Consider the following 23,137-nt stretch of genomic DNA (forward strand, 5'->3'; position numbering starts at 1 on the left):
GAGAGGGGAAGGTCAGAGGGTATAGCGAATACACGGCCGGGGCTGGGATTGGAAGACGGGATGGGGACAGAGGGACAGGCAGGGGTGGAGGGTCCTGGATGGGTGTTGGTGTCGATGAGTTGTTGGAGCTTGCGTTCCTTAGCACTTGAGAGAAAGAGAAACAGTTTCTTGTTGAGGCGATGGATGAGATGAAGAATAAAATGATACTGGGGGCACGCGCAACTTTGAAAAAGGGTGCGGCGGTGCTGCTGGAGGGAGAGGTCGAGTCTGTTCATATGGCGGCGCATGGCACTGAGTGTGGATCTCAGAATGCGATGGGAACAACAGACTGAGGAACGTTGTATGTCCCGGAGATACCTGTAATCCTGGGTGGGTTTGAAACATGAGGGATGGAATTTCAGTTGAAATCCACGTGGGGTAAGTCGGAGATGGAGACAGTCACTGAGAAAGGAAATAGGCTGTGAAAGCGGGTTTTAGTAAACACCTTGTCAAACACCAGGAGAGAAATGGAAAGCAATGAAGGTGAACAAGGCAAAAGAGAGATATGAAAATCCTGATGGAGAGTCGCACAAAACTTCTTCAAGGTAGGCATTTCTTGAAGAGAAGTGGCAGTAAATTAAATAGAGATAAAAGCAAAAAACTGTGGATGCTGGAAATCCAAAACAAAAACAGAAACAGAAATACCTGGAAAAACTCAGCAGGTCTGGCAGCATCGGCGGAGGAGAGCACAGTTGACGTTTCGAGTCCTCTTGGCCCTTCAACAGAAGTAAGTAAAAATAGGAAAGGGGTGAAATATAAGCTGGTTTAAGGGAGGGTTGGGGGGGGGGGGGGGGGAGGGTGGGGGGGTGGGGGGGGGGGTGGGGGGTGGGGGAGGTTGTTGGGACAAGCAGCCAGTAATAGGTGGAGATAACCAAAAGCTGTCACAGACAAAAGAACAAAGAGGTGTTGAAGGTGGTGATATTATCTAAAGGAATGTGCTAATTAAGAGTAGAAGACAGGGCAGATAAGGTACAGATAGCTCTAGTGGGGGTGGGGGAATATTAAAAGGGAGAAATAAACAATGAGTGGATAAATACATTTAAAAATAATGGAAATAGGTGGGAAAAGAAAAATCTATATAAATTATTGGAAAAAACAAAAAAGAGGGGGAAGAAACGGGAAGGGGGTGGGGATGGAGGAAAGAGTTCAAGATCTAAAATTGTTTAACTCAATATTCAGTCCGGAAGGCTGTAAAGTGCCTAGTCGGAAGATGAGGTGCTGTTCCTCCAGCCACAACCATCTTCCTTTGTGCTCAGTAAGACTCCAACAAGCGGAGAGTTTCCCCCTGATTCCCATTGACTCCAGTTGTGCTCGGGCACCTTGTTGCCACACTCAGTCAAATGCTGATCTCAACTCATCTCGGGAGTTCAACTCTTATGTTTATATTTGAAGCAAGGCTTTAATGAGATCAGGAGCTGAGTGGTCCTTGTGGAACCCAAGCTGGGCATCAGTGAGCAGGTTATTGCTAAATCAGTGCCGCTTGATCGCACTGTTGCTGACCCCTTCCATTACTTTACTGATGATGGAGAGTAGACTGATGGGGAAGTAATTGGCCGGGTTGGATCATTCTCACTCTTTCTTTCCCAGTTTGGTGGGAAGAACGAGGAGAGACAGTATATATTGCAGGGTTCCGGGGAAAAGGTCAGGTAATGGCAGTGATAGGACAGGCAGAAAGGCCGCTTTCTCCGCTGTAATCATTGCATGATTTCATACAAATAATAGTAGCATGGGAGCAGCTTTTGTAGTCGTGGCCGAGTGGTTAAGGCAATGGATTAGAAATCCATTGGGGTTGCCCTGCGCGGTTTCTAAACCTGCTGACTACGTTTCTCATTATTTTGGATTTTATCGGCGCACAGACAGAGCTAATTATCGTTTGAATAGAGGGAAAGTGATCCAAACGCTCCCGTGTTCTCTTGTTTCCGTTCATTTGTCAGCCTTCTGCAAATCTCCAGTCGGAAATGGAAAACAAAACGGAGCCAATTTGGTGACATGTTTTCACTCTGGCATTTGTCTCTCCTTAGGCCCCTGTCACTTTCGGTGTATATCTCTGTCTGTGTTCCTCTGTGTGGGTCAATGCGGTTCAGTTCCCTGAGGAGGTGAACACATTTTTACGAGCACAAACTGTATTCACATTAGTTGTGCAACTTCACATTTCAATGTTACAATGAAAAATATCAGGATGAAAGAGGCAAGAGGAGTTTGTCTCTTTCTATGTATGGACTACAACAACAACTTATATTTATAAAGCTCCTTTTTCCTAATGAAACGTCACAAGGCGTTCCCCAGGAGCATTTTATCACAAAGTGTGACACTGAGCCACATAATCGGTCAGATGACTAAAAGGTCGGTCAAAGGGGGAGGCTTTAAGAACTGTCTTAAAGGAGGAAAGTATCGATTTCATGTTCCAGCTCACAGCAATGGTTCTTCTCATTGGCTGAAGAGGGACAGTTGTCTTGAGCAGAGTTAATACTTCGAGTCGGCATGACTCTGAAGAAGAGACACACGGACTCGAAACGTTAACTCAGCTTCTCTCTCCACAGATGTTGCCAGACCTGCTGAGTTTTTCCCAGCACTTTCTGTTTTTATTTCAGATTTCCAGCATCTACAGTATTTTGCTTCCATCTTCGGTCCTCTTACTGAGCTGTGCCATTTGATGATGACATTGTTGATCAGTCTGTCTCCAGCATTCCTAATGGGAACAGCCGAATTCCATTTCTTCAAAACAAAGACCCAAAGTGCTGTTGCATGACGTCACCGTTTAACATTCCAGACAGCTCCATTGGGATCTTTACATCGCGGGGTTTGTTCAGGGCTGTGGGGGTCACGCTCATTTCACATGTGGCAGAGCAGCATCTTGAAGCCGGGCAAGAGCATTATCCAAACTTGTTCATTTAAGTGTGAGTGAATGTTCAATAATTTACATTTGTTGTTAAAAATGAACACATGGTTTCGAATCCTGCCGTCTGAGGATTTATCATTTTAGATAGGAGAAAACCCACCCAAACACACACGTGTTTTCTTATTCATTTGTGAGCATTCAGGAGATGGCGTATTGGCATTGTCACTGGGCTAGAAGTCCAGAGATAAAAGCAAAATACTGGGGATGCGGGAAATCTGAAGTGAAAACAGAAAATGCTGGAAAAATTCGGCATGTCTGGCAATATTTCTGGAGAGAGAAATTAGAGTTAATGTTTCAATTCCGTGTGACTCTTCTTCAGAGTTCTTTGAAAGCAGCACACAGGGCTGAATGGCATCTTTCTTTGCTGCAACTTTCTTTAATTTGACATTTCCCAACACCACTTTTCTCACAGTCATTCTGCCAGTTTATAATCCACTCTTGAGAGTGGGTTCAAAACTTAACAACGTGCACAAGACTGGAAGGAGTCTGCGACTGTGGATAGTCGGCACTGTGCACATTCCTGTCATCAGTGTCTGGGAGAATCAGGAAGATGAGATCCCAGATTATCTTTACCAGGTCATCTGCAAACTCATTATTTCTAAAATTCTTGGGACCCACATTCTCTGTCTCTGCTTTCCAAGGAAAGCTTGGCTTCATGAACTGACTGTGTCTGCATCAAGCAGCTAATTGACCTGGGAGCTGGACGGGCAGGGGGAGGTGGAGGCGAGACAGGGACAGAAGTAGAAATAGATGTGACATGAAAGTGTTTTGAATTGGATGTGTCTCCGTTACTTTCAGTGATGAATGTCTGCCGTGTGTTCCCTTGTCAGTTTCACAGGAGACGCAGTGATGAGGTTGGTGTGTTTTGGAAATTGACAGTTAGACATGAGCAGCTTGTGGGGCTATTTCACCTCACTGTCAATTTCATGTTACAGCTCACAGCAACCGTTGTTTTCATGGACTGAAGGATTCATTCTATTTAAAATGGAAACATGGAAAAAAGCAGCGTCAATAAGCCAAACTGAAACGAGTTTGCCACTTTCCTTGGTGGTCTAGTGGTCAGGATTCGTCAAAATGTGTATTAATTACTTATAAATTGAAAACATTTAGCAGCTCCACCAGAATCAGTGGGGTGACAGTTGAAGTTTCTCCTCAGAGCTGGAAATATCACACTTGGAACAGGTCGGGAACAAAGACAGAAGTGGAGTGAAAGAAGGACAAGAGAAGGGCTGGCTGCAAAGCATTGACCATAGGGATGGTGGTACCAGGCAAAATATGGGTGGGAGAAGGGCAAATTTTGATGCCTACTGTTTGCATTGACAAAAATATCACTCCTGATGGACCAACAAATCACAACTGCTCTTTAAAAGCAGCACATCAGCTCTTCGAGGCGGAATGGCCTCTTTCTATGCTGTAACTTTTTATAATTTTATGTTTCCCAACAGCACGGGTGCTTCTTTCACAGTCATTCTGCCATTTTATAACCCACTCTCGCGAGATGTACTTTCTTACCTTGTATTCGGCTCTTTTGAAACCAAAACATGGAGCAAATTCAGCGAGTTTCCTTGTCATTTCTAGCACGAGATTTGTCACGAGACTAATTGAGCGACACATTAATGGTGCCAATCCTTCACTGGAGCTCACCGCGTCCAAAAATAACTGTTATCATAAGCCTGTTATGTAACTTCTTGCAGTACATCTGCTGAACAATACAAGCTTATCATAGCTCTGCTTTCTTCACATTGAAATCCAGTGCGAAAATACGAAAAATTTCAAAGCTGAGCAACAGAGACAAGACTGAAAGGAGAGTGTGACTGTGGATGATCGGCACTGTGCACATTCCTGTGATCAGTGCCTGGGGGAATCAGGAAGATCGTGGTGTCTCTTTAGCCTGTTATCTGTAAACCGATCACGTTGTGTATTACGTTCGCACTAACTGACTGTGTGCGGTCAAACAGCTCCTGGAAGGGCGGAGAGAGCTGGAGGTGAGACATAAAGAGATGTGACATGGAAGTACTTTGAATCAATGGTGAATATCCGTCGTGTGCCAGTTTCAAAGGAACAGAGGTTGGTGGTTATTTGTTTGAAAGAAGCTGCACTCAACGTGCGGCGAGCCCACGACCCTGAGGTTAAGAGCCTTTGATCTACAAGTTGAACTAGCCGGGCACGCATAACATATGTATCCCATATCCCAACATACATGAAGACAACTGTTGCTTTCCACCTGCAGCCTCAGCTTGTCCGGAATTTCAAAGTGTAGAAGGTAATTGAACTACACAAGTCCCAAGGTTGCAATACATTCCTCTCAATCATCAATAACAACATTCACATCTTCCACTTCTTAGCTGCACCTCCTTCCAAATATTACAAACTCCTCTTGTATCTTTCATCCTGATATTTTTCTCTGTAACATTTTCATCTGAAGCTGCACAACTAATGTGAATAAAGTTTGTGATGGTAAAAATGTGTTCACCTCCTCGGGAAACTGAATCACATTGACACACACAAAGGAACACACACAGGGATATACACCGAGAGTGACAGAGGGCAAGGGTTTGTCTGTAAGGAGAGATAAACGCCCAGAAAGCAAGCATGACACCAAGTTTTGCTCCATTTCCACTGCAGGTTTCGTGAATGAACAGAAATAGGAAAACGCCCGCTTGTTTTGCTGGAGTTTATTCAGTGTAACTGATAATTAACTCTGTAGACACAAAGTTAAAACCAGGAATAATGAGAAGCAGGAAACCCCAATGGATTTGGACTCCATTGCCTAACTACTCGGCTGCGATGACTGCCCCTATGCACAGGGTAATTTTGTTGGTATCAAATTATAGGAGGCCACAGCAGAGAAGGAGGACATTCTGCCCATCGTGTCCGTGCCAGCTCATGGATGAGGAATTCAGCTAATTCAACAATCCCGCCTTTTGTCCGCAGCCATTTATATTTTTATTGTCTCTCCTCAGTGTTACTGTTAAAGTGAAACATCGTACACACCTGCTTTAACTGTGAGCTGGCACTTTTTCGACCAATAGGGCAATTTTAGCAGCAGTGGGATTTGAAACCACGCCTCAATAAAGAATGAACCTTAAACCATTAACAAACAATACAGCTGTGCTACCAAGCTCACTATGCTACTCCACATCGCCTTTACTGGATCTGGACTCCATCTCCTGAACCACTTGGCCACGATGACTGGTCCTATGGGTAGGTTCGTGTTGTCGGTATTAAATTATAGATGGCTACAGCAGAGGAGGAGGAAATTCGGCCCAGTCTGTCCATGTCAGCTTATGGAAGAGGAATTTAGCAAATTCGACAACCCCATATTTTCTCCATAGCCATTTATATTTTTATTGTGTCTCCTCGTTCCTCCGGTTAAAGTGAAACACCGCACACGCCTGCTCTAACTGTGAGCTGGCACCTTTGCAACCAATGAGACAATTTAGCAGCAGTGGGATTAGAAACCACGCCTCAATAAAGAGTGAAACCTTCAACCAGCACCTACAACAACTCAGCTGAATTACCGAGCTCAGGATGCTACTGCCCATTGCTTTCTCTGTTTTTGCTACTGAAACAGAACAGAATCAAAGCAGTAGCAATACGTCATAAGGCCCCACAAGCCTCCTCCGTCACTTAATAAGATCATGGCAGATCCCCAACCTCAACACCAATTTCTCACCCGATCCAGATCGCCCTTCATTCCCTTAGAGTCCAAAAATCAGGAGAAATTTTGGATGTTTTTTCTTCCATTGATCCGAGAGTTCTGTGGACACCTGGGTGAAATCAACAATAATAATAAGCACAGTTGGTAAGATTGGAACTTTCCTGGGGAAACCCCAGTGGATTTTAAAAGTATCGTTTTCACCACTCAATGAAGAGTGACACCTTCAACCACCTTGAGCCACTCTACCGAACTCAGGCTATTAGTGCCCATCACCTTGGCTGGTATTGCTACTCAAATAGAACAGGAGCAAAGCAGCAGAAATACTTCATGAGGCCCCACAAGCCTCCTCCGTCACTTAATAAGATCATGGCGAATCTCCAGCCTCAACACCAATTTCCCACCCGATCCCGATAGCTCTTCATTCCCTTCGAGTGAGAAAATCAGGAGAATTTTTGGATGTTTTTTCTTCCATTGATCCGGGAGTTCTGTGGACACCTGGTTGAAATCAGCAATAATAAGAAGAACAGTCGGTAAGGTTTGAATTTACCTGCGGAGACTCCAATAGATTTTAGAACCATCCATTTAACCACTCAGCTACGATGATTGACCAAAGATCTAATGCTTTTCACTCATTCATCAATAACACCATTCACAGCTTCCGCTTCTAGGCTGCACCTCCTTCCAAACATTGTGATCCATTTTCCTCAGAATTTGTTTCTAGATTTAATGTTTACCTGCTTTGTGACCTCATTTTGAAATCAGATTTGCTTCAATATCCAACACAATTTGAATTACAAACCTGACGGACAAACAATGGAAAAATGTCACTCGGTAACATAAATCCCATGGTGCTCATTTTCAGATTCACAACAGTTAACTTTTCAATAAAATGAAGGAATTTTACAGTGAAACGATTTAAAAAGTTTGTGTGACATTTATGTGCGACTCACTCACTCGGGTATTCTGTAAATGCTGCTCGGAGGTTTAGTGATCGGGATATCATCTACCTGCATTTTCCTGAGCCTGTGCTCGGTGTATTGGGAGGTTTGACCTGGGTTGGAATATCTTGTGTCCCAGGGATGGGCAGTAACCCACTGATTGAAGCTGCAGTCGCCGCTTTCTGCTGGCAGCGGGTGATTGGAGAGTGCGGGGACGGAATATTGCTGCTTTTCCACTTTTCCCTGTCTCACTCACTGTGGAGCTGAGGAAGAGAGAATAATTGATGGGTTTGTTTCAATCCAATAACTTGATAAATTTCCAATGGGCTAGATATCGGTACATGGTAGGTCTAATTGTTTTCTCATTATATTTGAAATTAATATTCGACAAAAACCTTGGAGCTCATTGGACAACAGTGGAACTGGCAACATTTTTGGGGTCTTTCATTTCAGCGCAAGTACCCAATGACAACCCGGGACTGTGATAATCAATGCTGATGGGGAGAAAACAGTGAAAGCTTCGCCCCTGAGTGGTCTCGAACCACCAACCTTTCGGTTAACAGCTGAACGCGCTGACCAATTGCGCCACAGAGACTGATGAAAACTTTAGCCAGTCAGTTAAAGCTTCAGATTGCTGCTACCGGAATGACAATTGTCTATCACTTTTACTCTTCCAAAATTAAGAGTGGGGCATTCATTGTGGATACATGGAAACAGTCTAATCCCACCCACTGCAGACACATCCATGTCACCGGGAACCAGCTCTCCTACAACCGGTGCCATCTCCCTTCGAGCCTTTGCATGCCTTGACTGCTACCAAGTATTCTGATTGTCCTGAAGCTGATATTAGGTTTATATACCTGATGTGCAGTAACGAGAATCCTTTCAATGCCTCAGATCAGTTAATTTCACTGAGAACATTAGAGTCAATGTTCCAGCGTCTTAAAGAAGGGAAAGGTGTCTTGACTGTCTCTGGTCAGTCGAACAGTTCACCCTTCATTCTCCTCTGATTCCGGTTCCCAAAGATTATCCATAGATTCATAAAACTGGAGACTGAGTTTTCTGTTTTGGTTCCTTCTCCATTTTCCCACCTGCCAATTTATAATATTTTCCAAAACCTCATCTCAATCCCCCGCCTTGCATCATGTCCAGGGATGAGGAAATTCACGAGGTCAGTAAATCTCCATTCCCTTACTGGGAATTAAACCTGGACCACAGCAGTGAAAGCACTGAATCCTGACCACTAGACCACCAAGAAAGCTGCTCACCAGCCTCACCACGTGCCTTATCTATGCTACCTGTGCCTTTATTTTTGTTTCAGACCTCTTTCACCAGAGGCACGTTTCATAAGAACATAAGAACATTAGAAATAGGAGCAGGAATCGGCCATTCGGCCCCTCTAGCCTGCCCCGCTATTCAATAAGATCATGGCCAATCTGCCCCAGGCCTCAACTCCTATTTCCTGCCAGCTCATCATAGCCCTCAACTCCCCAATATTGCAAAAATCTATCTAACTCCTCTTTAAATACTCTCAGTGAGCTAGCTTCCACAACTCTCTTGGGAGAGAATTCTAGGCATTCACTACCCTCTGGTAGAAGAAATTCCTTTGCATCTCAGTTTTAAATGAGTGCTCCCTGATTCTGTAACTATGTCCCCTAGTTCGAGGTTCCCCCATTAGTGGAAACATCTTCTCAACATCTATCCTGTCAACCCCCTCAGAATCTTGTACGTTTCATTGAAGTCTCCCCTCAGCCTTCTAAACTCTCACGAATAAAGGCTTCACCTGCTTCACCGTTCTTGATCAGTCAGCCCCCTCATCCCAGAAATCAGCCTAGTGAATCTCTTTTGAACTGCCTGCAAAGCCAATATATGCTTCCTTAAATATGTGGACCAAAACTGTACACAGAACTCCAGGTGCGGCCTCCCCAACACCCTGTACAGTTAGAAGAAGACTTCCCTATTTTTAAACTCCAATCACTAGCAATACAGGCCAAAATTCTATTTGCCTTCTTAATTACTTAAGAATGGCGGGAGAATGGGGTTGAGAAACTTTGAGCCATGATTGAATGGTGGAGCAGACTCGATGGGCCGAATGGCCTAATTTCTGCTTCTATGTCTTATTCTTATGCTTATACTTGCTGCACCTGCATGCTAACATTTTGTGTTTCATGCATAGGAACACCCAGATCCCTCTATGCTGAACTTTTTTTGGAGTCTCTCTCCATTTAAATAATATTCTTCCTTTTGGTCCTTCCTATCAATGTATATGACCTCACACTTCCCTACATTAAACTCCATCTGCCAACTTTTTGCTCACTCACCCAACCTGTCTATATCCCCTTGAAGATTCCTTATGTCCTCGTCACAACCTGTCCTCCCACCTATTTTTGTATCGTCAGAACATTTGGATACATTACACCCTCCCTCCTCCTCCATGCCAATATAGATAGTAAATAATTGAGGCCTTAGGACTGACCCTTTTGGCACTCCATTAATTACCTCTATCCATCCTGAATAATCCCGACTGTCTGTCTTCTGAGTGTGAAATTGGGCTCTTTACATTGCAGGGTTTGTGTAGGGTAATAGGGATCACAGTCTCTCACACACGGAAAGTTTCCCCGCTACATTGCAGGGTTTGTGTAGGGTAATAGGGATCACGGTCTCTCACACACGGAAAGTTTCCCCGCTCGAAAAGTGGTAGAAGCATTAACAGAATTAAGTGTGAGGAAAGGCTGCATCGTTCCCGTTTGTTGTTAAACGGTAACTGGATGCATCATCTCAAAACCATGTGACATTTATGCTTCTCCAGGTTTTGAATGATATTCTGAAAAATGCATGGCTCGGAAGAAAAAGGGAAAGATGGGGACGGATTTGCTGTAAGGCCGTTCGCACATGTGTGAGGTGTTGAATGAGCTGCTGATGTGCTCTGTCTTTTGATGATTCTAATGTTAAATCAATTTCTGTGCCGCATGGCTAAGGTTTTCAGCCGAATTGTACTTCCACAGAACAATGTTCTGTCGCGCACTAAGACAGCACAGTTTGATGTTCCAGGTCGGTCTGCAAGGAGTTGCGTGTAGTTTTTGTAGTCCAGTGATTCTCACATTTGCTTTACACGCCGAGAATTCCCTGAATCGAAACACATTGAAGAACAGTAGAACTGGCAACATTTGTGGGAAATATTTTTGCCGCCATTGACAACCCGGATCTGAGTGACACTGAATGTTAATGGCGGGGAAACATTAACAGCTTCATCTCCAAACCACCAAACTTTACAGTTAACAGCCGAACGCGCTGACCAATTGTGCTGATTATCTGATGCAACTTTCTGTGCTCTTTGTAAAGGTACAGCCAAGTCTCTTTGAACATCAGCACAACTTTCTCACCTCTTCGAACATGTTCTGTTTTTTTGTTTTTTTTAAACTATTTTTACGACCAAGTGAGTAACTTCAGATTTGCTGCATTTTTCTCCGTCTGGCATTTTGTTAGCCAATCACCTCTTATATATTATAAAAATAGGAAATTCTGGGAAAACTCAGCAGGCCGAGCAGCCTCGGTGGAGAGGGAAACAGAGGTAACGTTTCGAGTCCGTCTGGCTCTTCTTCAGAGCTAAAGAGAAATGGAAAGTGATGTCATTTATGCTGTTCAAGGGGGCTGGGGAGGGGGATGGGGAGGGGTGGGGCGGGTAGAGCAGGCGAACCTAGATAGAATGTCAGTGATGCGTGGGGTCTAGGGAGATATTGACAATGATGTCATGGACATAAGACAAAGGGGATGTTAATGGTAGTGGTCAGGGCTGAAGAAGGTGCTGATCGTGACATAAAGGCAAGAAAGCAGAATGAGTGAATTGAAGAACAAGGGTCAGTGTCCTGTGAAAGAGCAGTGAAGACTGAGGGGCGACCTGATCGAGGTGTCCAAGATTATGAGGGTCATGGACAGGGTGGATAGGGAGCAGCTGTTCCCCTTAGTTTAAGGGTCAGTCACAAGGGGGCATAAGTTCAAGGTGAGGGGCAGGAGGTTTAGGGGGGTTGTGAGGAAAAACTTTTTTACCCAGAGGGTGGTGACGGTCTGGAATGCACTGCCTGGGAGGGTGGTGGAGGCGGGATGCCTCACACCCTTTAAAAAGGATGAGCATTTGGCACCTCATAACATTCAAGGCTTTGGGCCAAGTGCTGGTAAATGGGATTAGGTAGGTAGGTCAGGTGTTTCTCACGTGTCGGTGCAGACTCTTTGGGCCGAAGGGCCTCTTCTGCACTGTGTGATTCTGTGAACATAGAACAACTGGCAGATGGCTATATTTTGTGGTGGGATGGGGAGAGGTGCGGTGGCTGGGGAAAAAGGAGATAAAAGAGGGATGAAATAATGAATAAAAATAAGTAAATAAAAATAAAAATCGATTTTTATAACGGGATTTTAGAAAGGGTGAAAATAGAGGAGAGAGTTCATGGTCTGAAGCTATGGAACTCAATGTTAAGTCTGGAAGGCTGTAAAGTGCCTAATCGGAAGATGAGGTGCTGTTCCTCCAGTTTGTGTTGAGCTTCACTGGAACATTGCAGTAGGCCAAGGACGGACATGTGGGCATGACAGCAGGATGATTTGTTGAAATGGCAAGGGACATGAAGGTCTGGGTAATACTTGCGGACAGACCAAAGGTGTTCTGCAAAGCGGTCACCCAGTCTGCGTTTGGTCTCTCCAATGTAGAGGAGACCGCATTGGGAGCAGCAAATGCAGTTGACCAAATTGAAGGGGGTGTAAGTGAAGCGCTGCTTCACCTGAAAGGAGTGTTTGAGCCCTTGGAAGGTGAGGAGGGAAGCCCCTAAAGGGCCATCTCTCAGTTGCTCTTTGTTGTTCTTTCACAGAGTGATGACCCTTGCTCTGTATTCACACCTATCAGCACCTTATTTAACCCTTTCCACTACCATTAACACCCCCATTGTCTTGTGCCCCACAAGCTGCACATGCGCAACTTTCAATTTCCAAAACCCTCCACCGTTTTCGCTGTTGGTCCAACAGAAGCGCCGATCCCGAGTCACTGGACATCAGGGAAACTACCATTAAGGCTTGAGATTTGGATGATGGAGGCAACTTTTGACATTTTTTTTCATTCCTGATCTCCTCCAGAGACAACTTTCTCCGACCAAATGGTCTGTTTAGGTTGAACAAAAGCGACTTCTTAACCAATGAGAAGACCCACTGCTGTTAGCTGGAACATGAAATCGATACTTTCCTCCTTTAAGACAGTTCTTAAAGCTTCCCCCTTTGACCGAGCTTTTAGTCATCTGACCGAATATGAGGCTCAGTGTCACACTTTGTAATATAATGATCCTGGGTAACGCTTTGTGACGTTTCATTAGGTTAAAGGTGCTTTATAAATATAAGTTGTTGTTGTTGTAGGATAGAAATAGAAAGGGCCAATCTCCTGTTTTATCTTTCACGCTGATGCTTTTCTCTGCGACATTTTAACATGAATTCGCACAACTAATGTGAATCAAGTTCACGACATTTAAAACGTTTTAACCCCCTCAAGGAACTGAACCACATTGACAATCACAGAGGAACAGACACGGAGAGATATACACCGAGAGTGACAAAGGCCTAAGGAGAGACAGAGGCCCAGAAAGCAAGGATGTCACCAACTTGGCTCAGTGTTTGTTCCATTTCCGAAAGCAAATTTCCTAAATGCTGACAAATGAATGGGAATCAGAAAATATGGACGTATTTGGATGGGTTTCCTTCTGATTAACTGAAAATTAATTTGGTTAAAATCAAAAATGGTGAAAACCTTAGTCAGCAGGATTCCAACCCTTGTGTTCATAATCACAACAAAAGGAAATTGTCAAACTTTCGCTCACACTTAAATAAACAAGCTTGGATAATGCTCTTGCCAGGTTTCAAACTGCAGCTCCGTCATATGTGAAGCGAATATGACCTCCACTCGCCTCTATAAACCCTTCGCTGTAAAGATCCCAATGGAGCTGTCTGGAATGTTAAACGGTGACGTCATGCAGCAGCACTTTGGGTCTTTGTTTTGAAGAAATGGAATTCGGCTGTTCTCATTAGGAATGCTGGAGACAGGCTGATCAACAATGTCATCATCAAATGGCACAGTGCAGTAAGAGGACCTTCCACCCATCGTGTCTATGTCAGTTTTGTACAAAGAGCTTTATAAGTAATGACAATTTCCTTCTCTTTCTCTTTAGCCCTGTTTTTTTCGCTTTCAAGCCTTTGGACAATTCCCATTTGAAAATCGGTGTTAAGAAAACCAATATTGAAAGCTTCAGCTGGTTCCTCACCTGAGCAAATACGTCAGCCTTGCTCAAGGAACTGACGTTTGCAGTGCTTTACTTTGGTCAGAAGTTCAAGGCAATATAATTTGCAGGTAAACGTGGATCTTTTTTTTATTCATTCACGTGATGTGGGCTTCGCTGTCTGGGCCAGCATTTATTGTCCATCCCTAATTGACCTTGGGAAGGTGGTCTGCCTTCTTGAACCGCTGCAGTCCAGCGATAGTGTGTAGATACTCCCACTGTGCTGTTAGGAAGGGAGTTCCAGGACTTTGACCCAGTGACAATGAAGGAACGGCGATATATTTCCAAGTCCGGATGGTGAGTGAATTGAAGGGGAACTTCCAGGTGATGGTATTCCTATCTATCTGCTGTCCTTGTCCTTCTAGCTGGTAATGGTCGTGGGTTTGGACGCTACTGTCCTTGGTGAATTCCTGCAGTGCATCTTGTAGATGGTACACACTGCTGCTACTGTGCATCGGTGGTGAAGGGAGTGAATGTGGATGTGGTGCCAGTCAAGGTAACTGCTTTGCCTCCAGCTTCTTCAGTGTTGCGGGGGCTGCACTCATCCAAGTAAATGGGGAGTATTCTATTACACTCCTAACTTGTGCCTTGTATATGGTGGACAGGACTTGGAGAGTCAGGAGGTGAGTTACACGTTGCACAATTCCTAACCACTAACCTGTTCTTGTAGCCACAGTGTTTATATGGCTAGTCCAGTTCAGTTCCTGGTCAATGGGAACACCCAGGATGTTGATAGAGAGGGATTCAGTGATGGTAATGCCATTGAACATCAAGAGGCGATGGTTGGATTCTCTCATGTTGGAGATGGTCATTGCCTGACACTTGTGGGGTGCGAATGATACTTGCCATTTGTCAGCCCAAGCCTTGATATTGCCCAGGTCTTGCTGCATTTGGACATGGACTGCTTCAGTAACTGAGGAGTCGGGTATGGTGCTGAACATTGTACAATCATCAGCGAACATGCCCACTTCTGACCTTAAGATGCATGGAAGTTCATTGCTGAAGATGGTTAGGCCGAGGACACTACTCTAAGGAACTCCTGCAGTGATGTCCTGGAGCTAAGATGACTGACTCCAACAACTACAACCATCTCCCTTTGCGCTCTGTATGACTCCAACAAGCGGATAGTTTCCCCCTGATTCCCATTGACTCCAGTTGTGCTCGGGCACCTTGATGCCACACTCGGTCAAATGCTGATCTCACCTCATCTCGGGAGTTCAGCTCTTTTGTTTATATTTGACCCAAGGCTGTGATGATATCAGGAGCTGAGTGGTCCTTGTGGAACCCAAGCTGGGCATCAGTGAGCAGGTCATTGCTAAGTCAGTGCCGCTTGATAGCACTGTTGCTGACTCCTTCCATTACTTTGCTGATGATGGAGAGTAGACTGATGGGGCAGTAATTGGCCGGGTTGGATCATTCTCACTCTTTCTTTCCCGGTTTGGTCGGGAGAACGAGGAGAGACAGTATAAATTGCAGGGTTCCAGGGAAAAGGTCAGGTAATGGCAGTGACAGGACAGGCAGAAAGACCTCTTTCCCCGCTGTAACCATTGCATGATTTCATACAGATAATAGTAGCATGCACGCACCTTCTGTAGTCGTGGCCAAGTGTTTAAGGCGATGGATTAGAAATCCATTGGGGTTACCCCGCGCAGTTTCGAATCCTGCTGACTACGTTTCTCATTATTTTGGATTTTATCGGCGCACAGACAGAGCTAATTATCGTTTGAATCGAGGGAAAGCGATCCAAACACACCCGTGTTCTCTTGTATCCGTTCATTTGTCAGCCTTCTGCAAATCTCCAGTCGGAAATGGAAAACAAAACGGAGCCAATTTGGTGACATGATTTCACTCTGGCATTTGTCTCTCCTTAGACTTCTGTCACTCTCGGTGTATATCTCTGTCTGTGTTCCTCTGTGTGGGTCAATGTGGTTCAGTTCCCTGAGGAGGTGAACACATTTTTACGAGCACAAACTGTATTCACATTAGTTGTGCAATTTCACATTTCAATGTTACAATGAAAAATATCAGGATGAAAGAGGCAAGAGGAGTTTGTCTCTTTCTATGTATGGACTTCAACAACAACTTATATTTATAAAGCTCCTTTTTCCTAATGAAACGTCACAAGGCGTTCCCAAGGAGCATTTTATCACAAAGTATGACACTGAGCCACATAATCGGTCAGATGACTAAAAGGTCGGTCAAAGGGGGAGGCTTTGAGAACTGTCTTAAAGGAGGAAAGTATCGATTTCATGTTCCAGATAACACCAATGGTTCTTCTCATTGGCTGAGGAGGACATTTGTGTTCATCCGACACAGACCATTTGGTCAAAGAAACTTGTCCTTGGTGAAGTTTGTAAAAGTAAACTCCACTACAGTTTGGCGGCCTATAAACGACTCCCGCCAATGTTTGCTGCCTCTTGCTGTTTCTTAGCTCCACCCAAACTGATTCTATATTTTGACACTTCAATCTAATATCCTCTCTCACTAATGTACCGATCTCGTTCCTTATTAACAGCGCAACCCCGCCTCGTTTTCCTTTTTGTCCATTCTTCCGAAATGGCGAATATCTTTGAATATTCAGATCAACCAATCACACTGTTCTTTGAAAGCAGCACACAGGGCCGAATGGCCTCTTTCTTTGCTGTAACTTTCTGTCATTTTATGTTTCCTAATACCACGGTTAATATTAACTTTCTTATCTTCCATGTGATGCGTTGAATTCAAGACAATAAGCAAATTAGCGAGTTTTCTTATCATTTCGAGCACAGAATTTGGAACCGGATTCGTTGAACGGCATTTAAATGGTCTCAATCGTAAGATGCAGCTCATTGATTCCAAACAGGCACCGTGAACATCAGCCTGTGAAACACATTCTTGCTGTACATCTTCTGAGCTATAAGCTGATCACAGTTCCACTTTCTGCACATTGAAAGACAGTGTGAAAATAAGCACAATTTCAAATCTTAACAAAGCGCATATTTGTGATTTTGTGTGTGTCAATGTGGTTCAGTTTCCCATTTTCACCACCCAAACATTATCCATGTTAGTTCTCTGACTTCATATCAGCAAAAAAATAAAAATAAAACCGTTAACAGGACATTTCTCTCTTTCTTTTGAGTGGAGACTGTTCAGCAACTAAACTTCTGGATGTTACAAAGCGGAGGATGCTTGAAGTTTTCACATGATCTTATTAAGTAGCTGAGAATGCTCGACGGTCCGAATGGCCAATTCCTGAACACTATTTTTTATATTCTAATTCAGTGTCAATGTTGGTGAGGACAATGCTTGTGTCTAATCTGAATGTGGTAGTAAGGCCGAGCGGGCTCAGCCGCTGGTTCAGGTTTCAATCTCTCTGGTGATTTGGGCTTTACTCCCACCGCTGCCAAACTTTCTGGTGGTTTGTTATTTGAGGCGCTTCCAAAAGATTCTCCGTGCGGTGAAGGAGCAGCTGATCTGTGCAGTGTTGTATTTCAGTTGGAAGAATGAGGAGAGACAGTGCAAATCCCAGGGTGACTGGGAAAAGGTGGGGCAATGGCACGGACTGGAAGACCTTCTCTCACTGGATTCATTCTATTATTTTAAACAAACAACATGCAGCCTTTACCCAGTTGTCCTGGCCGAGTGGTTAAGGCGTTTTTCCACGTGGTTCGAATCCTGCCAACTCCCCTTCTTCTCATTCCTAATTGACACAAACTGTCTGCGGAATAAATTATCAGTCAAATGAAAAAGAAAACCACCCCTGTGTTTCTGACGTCAGTTCATCTGCAAACATTCACTACATTCGGAGTCTGAAATGGAACAATAATTGGCCAAGTTGGTGACATCCTTGCTTTCTGGGTGTTTGTCTCTCCTTCGGCCTCTGTCACTCTCGTTCTTTGTGTCGGTGTGTGTTCCTCTGTGTGTGTCAATGCGGTTCAGTTCCCCGAGGGGATGGACACATATTCACCAACACAAACTTGATTAACATTGGTTGTGCAACTTCATATTAAAATGTCAAGGAGAACAATATCAGGATGAACGATGCAAGTGGAGTTTACAATGTTTGGAAGGAGATGCAGCAAAGAAGTGGAAGATGTGAATGATGTTATTGATGATTGAGAGGAATGCATTACAACCTTGTGGATTTTGTAGGTCGATTACATTCCACAGTTTGAAATTCAGAACAAGCTGAGGCTCCAGGAGGAAACAACATTGATCTCCCTGAATTTTCACATAGGAAATAACGCGCGTGCGTGCCCGGCTGGGTTGTGACAGAGACAGGGCGGGCAGAAGGTCCTCTTTGTCTGCTGTAACCATTCCATGACTTCATATAAATAATACAGGCGTACTGCCAAGGTCTGTAGTCGTGGCCGAAGTCTAGTCTAAGGCGATGGACTTGAAATCCATTGGGGTTACCCCGCGCAAGTTCAAATCCTGCCGACTACGTTTTCCATTATTTCTGATTTTAACCATTGATCGCAGAAACAGTAAATGGAATCGACATTTTCACAAAACCTGCACTAGCAAAGTTTGTCCAGTGGGTGGCAGTGAAACCGTGATTGCTCACATCACATGAAGCAGGCGCGGTCTCAATTATTAGTGCATTTGGCACTGTCTCTGTTCATATTAAATTAGACGCCGTCTCTGTTTCTATTACACTAGGACATATCTCTGATCATATTAGAGAAGGTCATCTGTCAGTTGTTTCTGTAATTGGCTCAGTCACAGTTGTTTATGTACTGGGCTAGGGTCATAATACAGTTGGCACTATCTCAGTCATGACTGCCCTGAAGCAGGTATTGGCTAAAGTTATAATAAGCCATGCCCCAGTTGGCACTGCGCTAGAGCTTGTCTCTGGTTATAGAAAACTAGAACATGTTTTTATTTGCATTTCACAAGACTCTGTCTCAGCTATTATTCCAGTGGAACCTGCCACGTGTCCATCAAACTGGACCCTATCTCAGTTAATGCTGCACCAATGCATGCCTCATTCATATCACACAATTCCCTGTTTCTGTTGTTATTGTCCTATACCATTACTCTCTTATTTCTCTCCTTGTCCATGTCTCTGTTTTTATTAATCTCGTACCTTTGCCGTTATTTAATTCACCAGACACTGCGTCAGTTGATATTAAAAAGAGCCCTGAATTATGTGAAGCTGCACTAGACCGTGTATCAGTTTCCTTAAACTGGATCCGGTCTGTGTTATTGCTACACTAGGCAGGTACGTATTACACAAGATCCTGTCTCAATTATTACTGCACTCGGCACTGCCTCACTTATGTTTCACTTGGTCGCGGCCCTGCTTATTACACAATCAATCATGTCTGCACTTATATTCCTCTAGACCGTATTTCAGAACAATTTACACTAGACTCTGTATCAGCCTGTACCACACTCGAGCTTGTCTGTCTTTTTAATTAAAATGGATCCTGTCTTTGCAGAGACTTTGTCTTTGTGCATCTGTCTCTGCTTCTATTCCACTCTCCCTTGCCCTGTTTTTAATCCACGAGATCATACCTGTCTATCTTACACTGGCGGCAGTCTCCGTTATTACGACTTAGACTCTCTCTAGGAAGCAATTACTCTGTGCCCTGTGCTTGTAATAATTGCCCTATTTCACTTGATGTTGATCCAGGCCCTATATCAGTAACTATTGCACTAGCCCCGTATCCGCTATTACAGCAGTGGACCCTGTCTATGTTAATATAGCACTCGCCCCCGTCCCTGTTATTCGTGCACTAGGTCATGTCTTTGCTTAAGTAACATTAGATGGTCTCTCTATTATTACTGCACTAATGTCTCTGCTTAAATTACACTAGGCCCTGTCTCAGTAATTACCACACCAGGCTCTGTCTCTGTTGTTACTGCATTAGTCTATGTCTCTATAACGTGGACGTTGAGTTAGAAATGGGCCTCTGACTTTGGCCGAAAACTAGACGTTTCCCATTGCTTGTTCGTTTCACGCAGCTCCAGATATTCAGTTTCATTACAGCCAACAGTATTACATGTGAGACATCGCCTGTTCTGTATGTTGTGTGTGTGAAAAGAAATCATGCTGCATCATTCCACAAAGATATAAGATTTACCTTCACCAGAATGTTTCAGCTATTTTTATTTTCTCAGTAACTACAGATCGTCTAATACTGTAAATATTTATTGATAGTATGTTATGTTGTGTGCTCTTGTTTAGAAATTCATGTCACACTAACCATTTCTTTGGTAAGACGGGCACATTTGTCACCACACTCAGTTAATGTCTGCCATCTCTCTACCTAGGACAGCGTGTAACTCAGTGAAACTTATTGCACTCTCTCTCTCTCTCTCTCTCTGTCTCTGAGAAATTGCCCATTCATTTAAATCTCCGGTTTTCTAATAATGCTTTTTTGAAAATAAAACTTAATAAAGAATAATTCTCCTACATTAACTTCAGTGATAACCTTCAGTCCATCTGCACCCTCAGTGAATGTGTTAAATACGAAAGAGTTCCTGCATTTTAATTGCAGATAGTTTAATACTGCAACTATTTATTGATAACTATTTGGTAGTTTTCCATTGTTTACAAAGTGATGTCAGACTGACCATTTAGTTTCCAAGAATCGGCTTTTCTGTTCCCAGTGACCATTTGGAAAATTATGTATATATTAGGTACACCCACAGTGCTGTCAGGGTTTTGACCCAGCGACATGAAGGAACGGCGATATATTTCCAAGTCAAGATGGTGAGTGACTTGGAGGGGAAATTCCAGGTGGTGGTGTTCCCATCTATCTGCTGCCCTTGTCCTTCTAGATAGTAGTAGTCGTGGGTTTGGAAGGTACTGTCGAAGGAGCCTTGATGAGTTCCTGCAGTGCATCTTGTAGATGACACACACTGATGCTACTTCGCAGCGGTGGTGGTTAGAGTGAATGGCGAAGATGGTAGGTGAGATGTCAGCAAGTTGGCTGCTTTGTGCTGGATGGTGTCGAGCTTCTAGCGTGTTGTTGGAGCCGCGCTCACCCAAACAAATGGAGTGTATTCCATCACACTCCTGACTTGAGCCTTGTAGGTGGTGGGCGAGTTTGGGGGTTCAAAAGGTGAATTACTCTCCGCAGCATTCTCAGCCTCTGATCTGCTCTTGTCGCCACAGCATTTGCATTGCTGGTTCAGTTCAGTTTCTGGTCAATGGTAACGCCCACAACGTTGATGGTGAGGGATTCAGTGATACTAATTCCCCTTCAAATGTCAAGGGGAGGTGGCTGGATCCTCTCTTGTTGGAAATGATCATTACCGGGCATTTGTGTGGAGCGAATGTTACTTGACACTTATCAGTCCAAGCCTATATGTTGTTCAGGTCTTGCTGCATTTGGCCATGGTCTGCTTCAGTATATGTGAAGTCATGAATGGTGCTGAACATTGTGTAATCATCAGCGAACATCCCCACTTCTGACCTTATGATGGAGGGAAGGACATTGATGAGGCAGCTGAAGATGCTTGGGCCTAGGACACTGTCCTGAGGAACTCAGGGATTGGAATCACATCGAGAATGACGAGCATCTTATTGGAAAATGATCACCGCAGCATCTCACAGAAACTCCTGATATTTACCTCAAAAGTGTGATGATTTATGCAAGCGATTGAAAAAATGATCCTGTACGTTTACCTGACATGATATTGAAAGACCTGTTATTATCCGATTTATTATTCCAATTGTTGAAAAGGATTGAAACTCTCGTTGTTCTCTTTCTACGGTTTTTAACTGTGAGCTTTACAAATTCCACCCCGACAGTTGTCATCATTTTTGGACTAATTTGTCTGTCTCTTTAATTTGTATAATCTATGGAATCTTATCTGAAATGACTCAGGGCCTGGCGTAGCATAAAGAGATAAACGACCTGGTGCAATATAAAAGGAGATATTGGCTAGTGCAGCAATAACAGAGACGGGTTCTACTGTAACAGTAACTGAGATATCAGTTAGTGCAGTCATAATAGAGACATTACTTGTTCAGTAATAACAGAGACATGATCTCGTGTAATACAAATAGAGTTATGAGCTAGTGAATTAATAATAGAGACAGGGTTTGTTGTAATATAGATAGAAATATGGACCAGTACAGTCATAACAGGAACGGGGGCTGGTACGTTACAAAGAGAGATATGGGCTTTCTCAGTGATTGGAGAGGTAGGACCTGCTGTAACATAAACAGAGATATGGGTTTGTGCAGCGAGGACACTATCTGGCCCTGGATTTAATATACAAATGAGATATGAGCTAGTTTGGGGAGAAGAGAGACAGGTCCTGATGATACATTCGAAGATGCAAGCCTTTGTATCAGCAAAATAGAAAATAAAAACTTTGTATAATAATACATGAAAGCGGTCGTATTGAACAACTAACAGCAGCAGCATCAACCTCAACAATAAAGGAAACAAGTTCAAATTGAAAACTGACAGGCGCAAGGTTTCCACTAATAATAATGATATAAGTTTCCATTAGAAATTGAATTACAGGTGGCCCCTTAGCGCAACCATTGCAACGATTACACCGCAACAAACAGGATGTGAGCCACTGTCAATTGGCTCATGATACCAACTGAAAGATCGTGGGTGACATTTTGTCTGATTCTTAAGTGCTACGGAGCCACCCAGGTCGTCATGGTGGGGATACTAATTTGGAATGCGGTTAGAGCAAGATGGAATATTGGTGCATGTGTGTGTGTCTGTGTGTGTGTTCGTGCATATGTGCATGTATGTCTGTGCCTGTCTGTGTCTGCATGTGTATCTGCCAGTGTGTATCAGTGTGTGTCTCTGAATGTGTTTATGTGTGTGCATGTGCGTCTGTGTGCATGTGTGCGTGTGTTTGTGTCAGCGTCTGTGTGTGTGTGTACGGTTGCATATGTGAGTATGTGTCTGTATGTGTGTCGGTGTGTCGGCGTGTGCCTTTTTGTATATGTGTGTGTGTGTCGGGGTGTGTCTGTGTGTGCGTGTCTGTGTTGTGTGTATGTATGTTTGTTTTCCTGTGTGTGTGTCTTTGTGCATGTATGTCTGTGTGCACCTGTGTAAGTCTGTGTGTGTGTCTGCATGCATTGGTGTGTGCCTGTGCGTCTGCCTGTCTGTGTGAGACACGTCATGTTATTTGCAAGTGAATTTCACAATGATCTTCGTCAACCTTCCATTCATGAAAGATGACGGACAGGCAGCAAACAAATCTATTCAGACGGGTTGCCTCCAGGTGCTGCAGAGTTCCTGATGGCTGAGCTCAATCCTTGAGGGGCAGTTTCTGTCACAAGTGTCTCACGTGAAGCTACAAGTGATGTTATGTGTTGTTGTTTCTCGTC

General features: G+C 43.9%; 3 non-coding genes across 3 annotated transcripts; 2 read left to right on the plus strand and 1 right to left on the minus strand.

Annotated features, from left to right (window-relative positions):
• Positions 1-8,058: 8,058 nt before the first annotated feature.
• On the minus strand, positions 8,059-8,132 carry trnan-guu (transfer RNA asparagine (anticodon GUU)). Its single transcript has one exon. It is a non-coding gene; the product is annotated as a tRNA-Asn (tRNA).
• A 7,301-nt stretch (positions 8,133-15,433) lies between these two features.
• trnas-aga (transfer RNA serine (anticodon AGA)) lies at positions 15,434-15,515 on the plus strand. The gene has a single exon. It is a non-coding gene; the product is annotated as a tRNA-Ser (tRNA).
• Positions 15,516-18,181: 2,666 nt separating this feature from the next.
• On the plus strand, positions 18,182-18,267 carry trnas-uga (transfer RNA serine (anticodon UGA)). The gene has a single exon. It is a non-coding gene; the product is annotated as a tRNA-Ser (tRNA).
• Positions 18,268-23,137: the final 4,870 nt, after the last annotated feature.

The sequence above is a fragment of the Cetorhinus maximus genome, chromosome 23, assembly GCF_964194155.1.
Source record: "Cetorhinus maximus chromosome 23, sCetMax3.hap1.1, whole genome shotgun sequence".
NCBI lineage: Eukaryota > Metazoa > Chordata > Chondrichthyes > Lamniformes > Cetorhinidae > Cetorhinus > Cetorhinus maximus.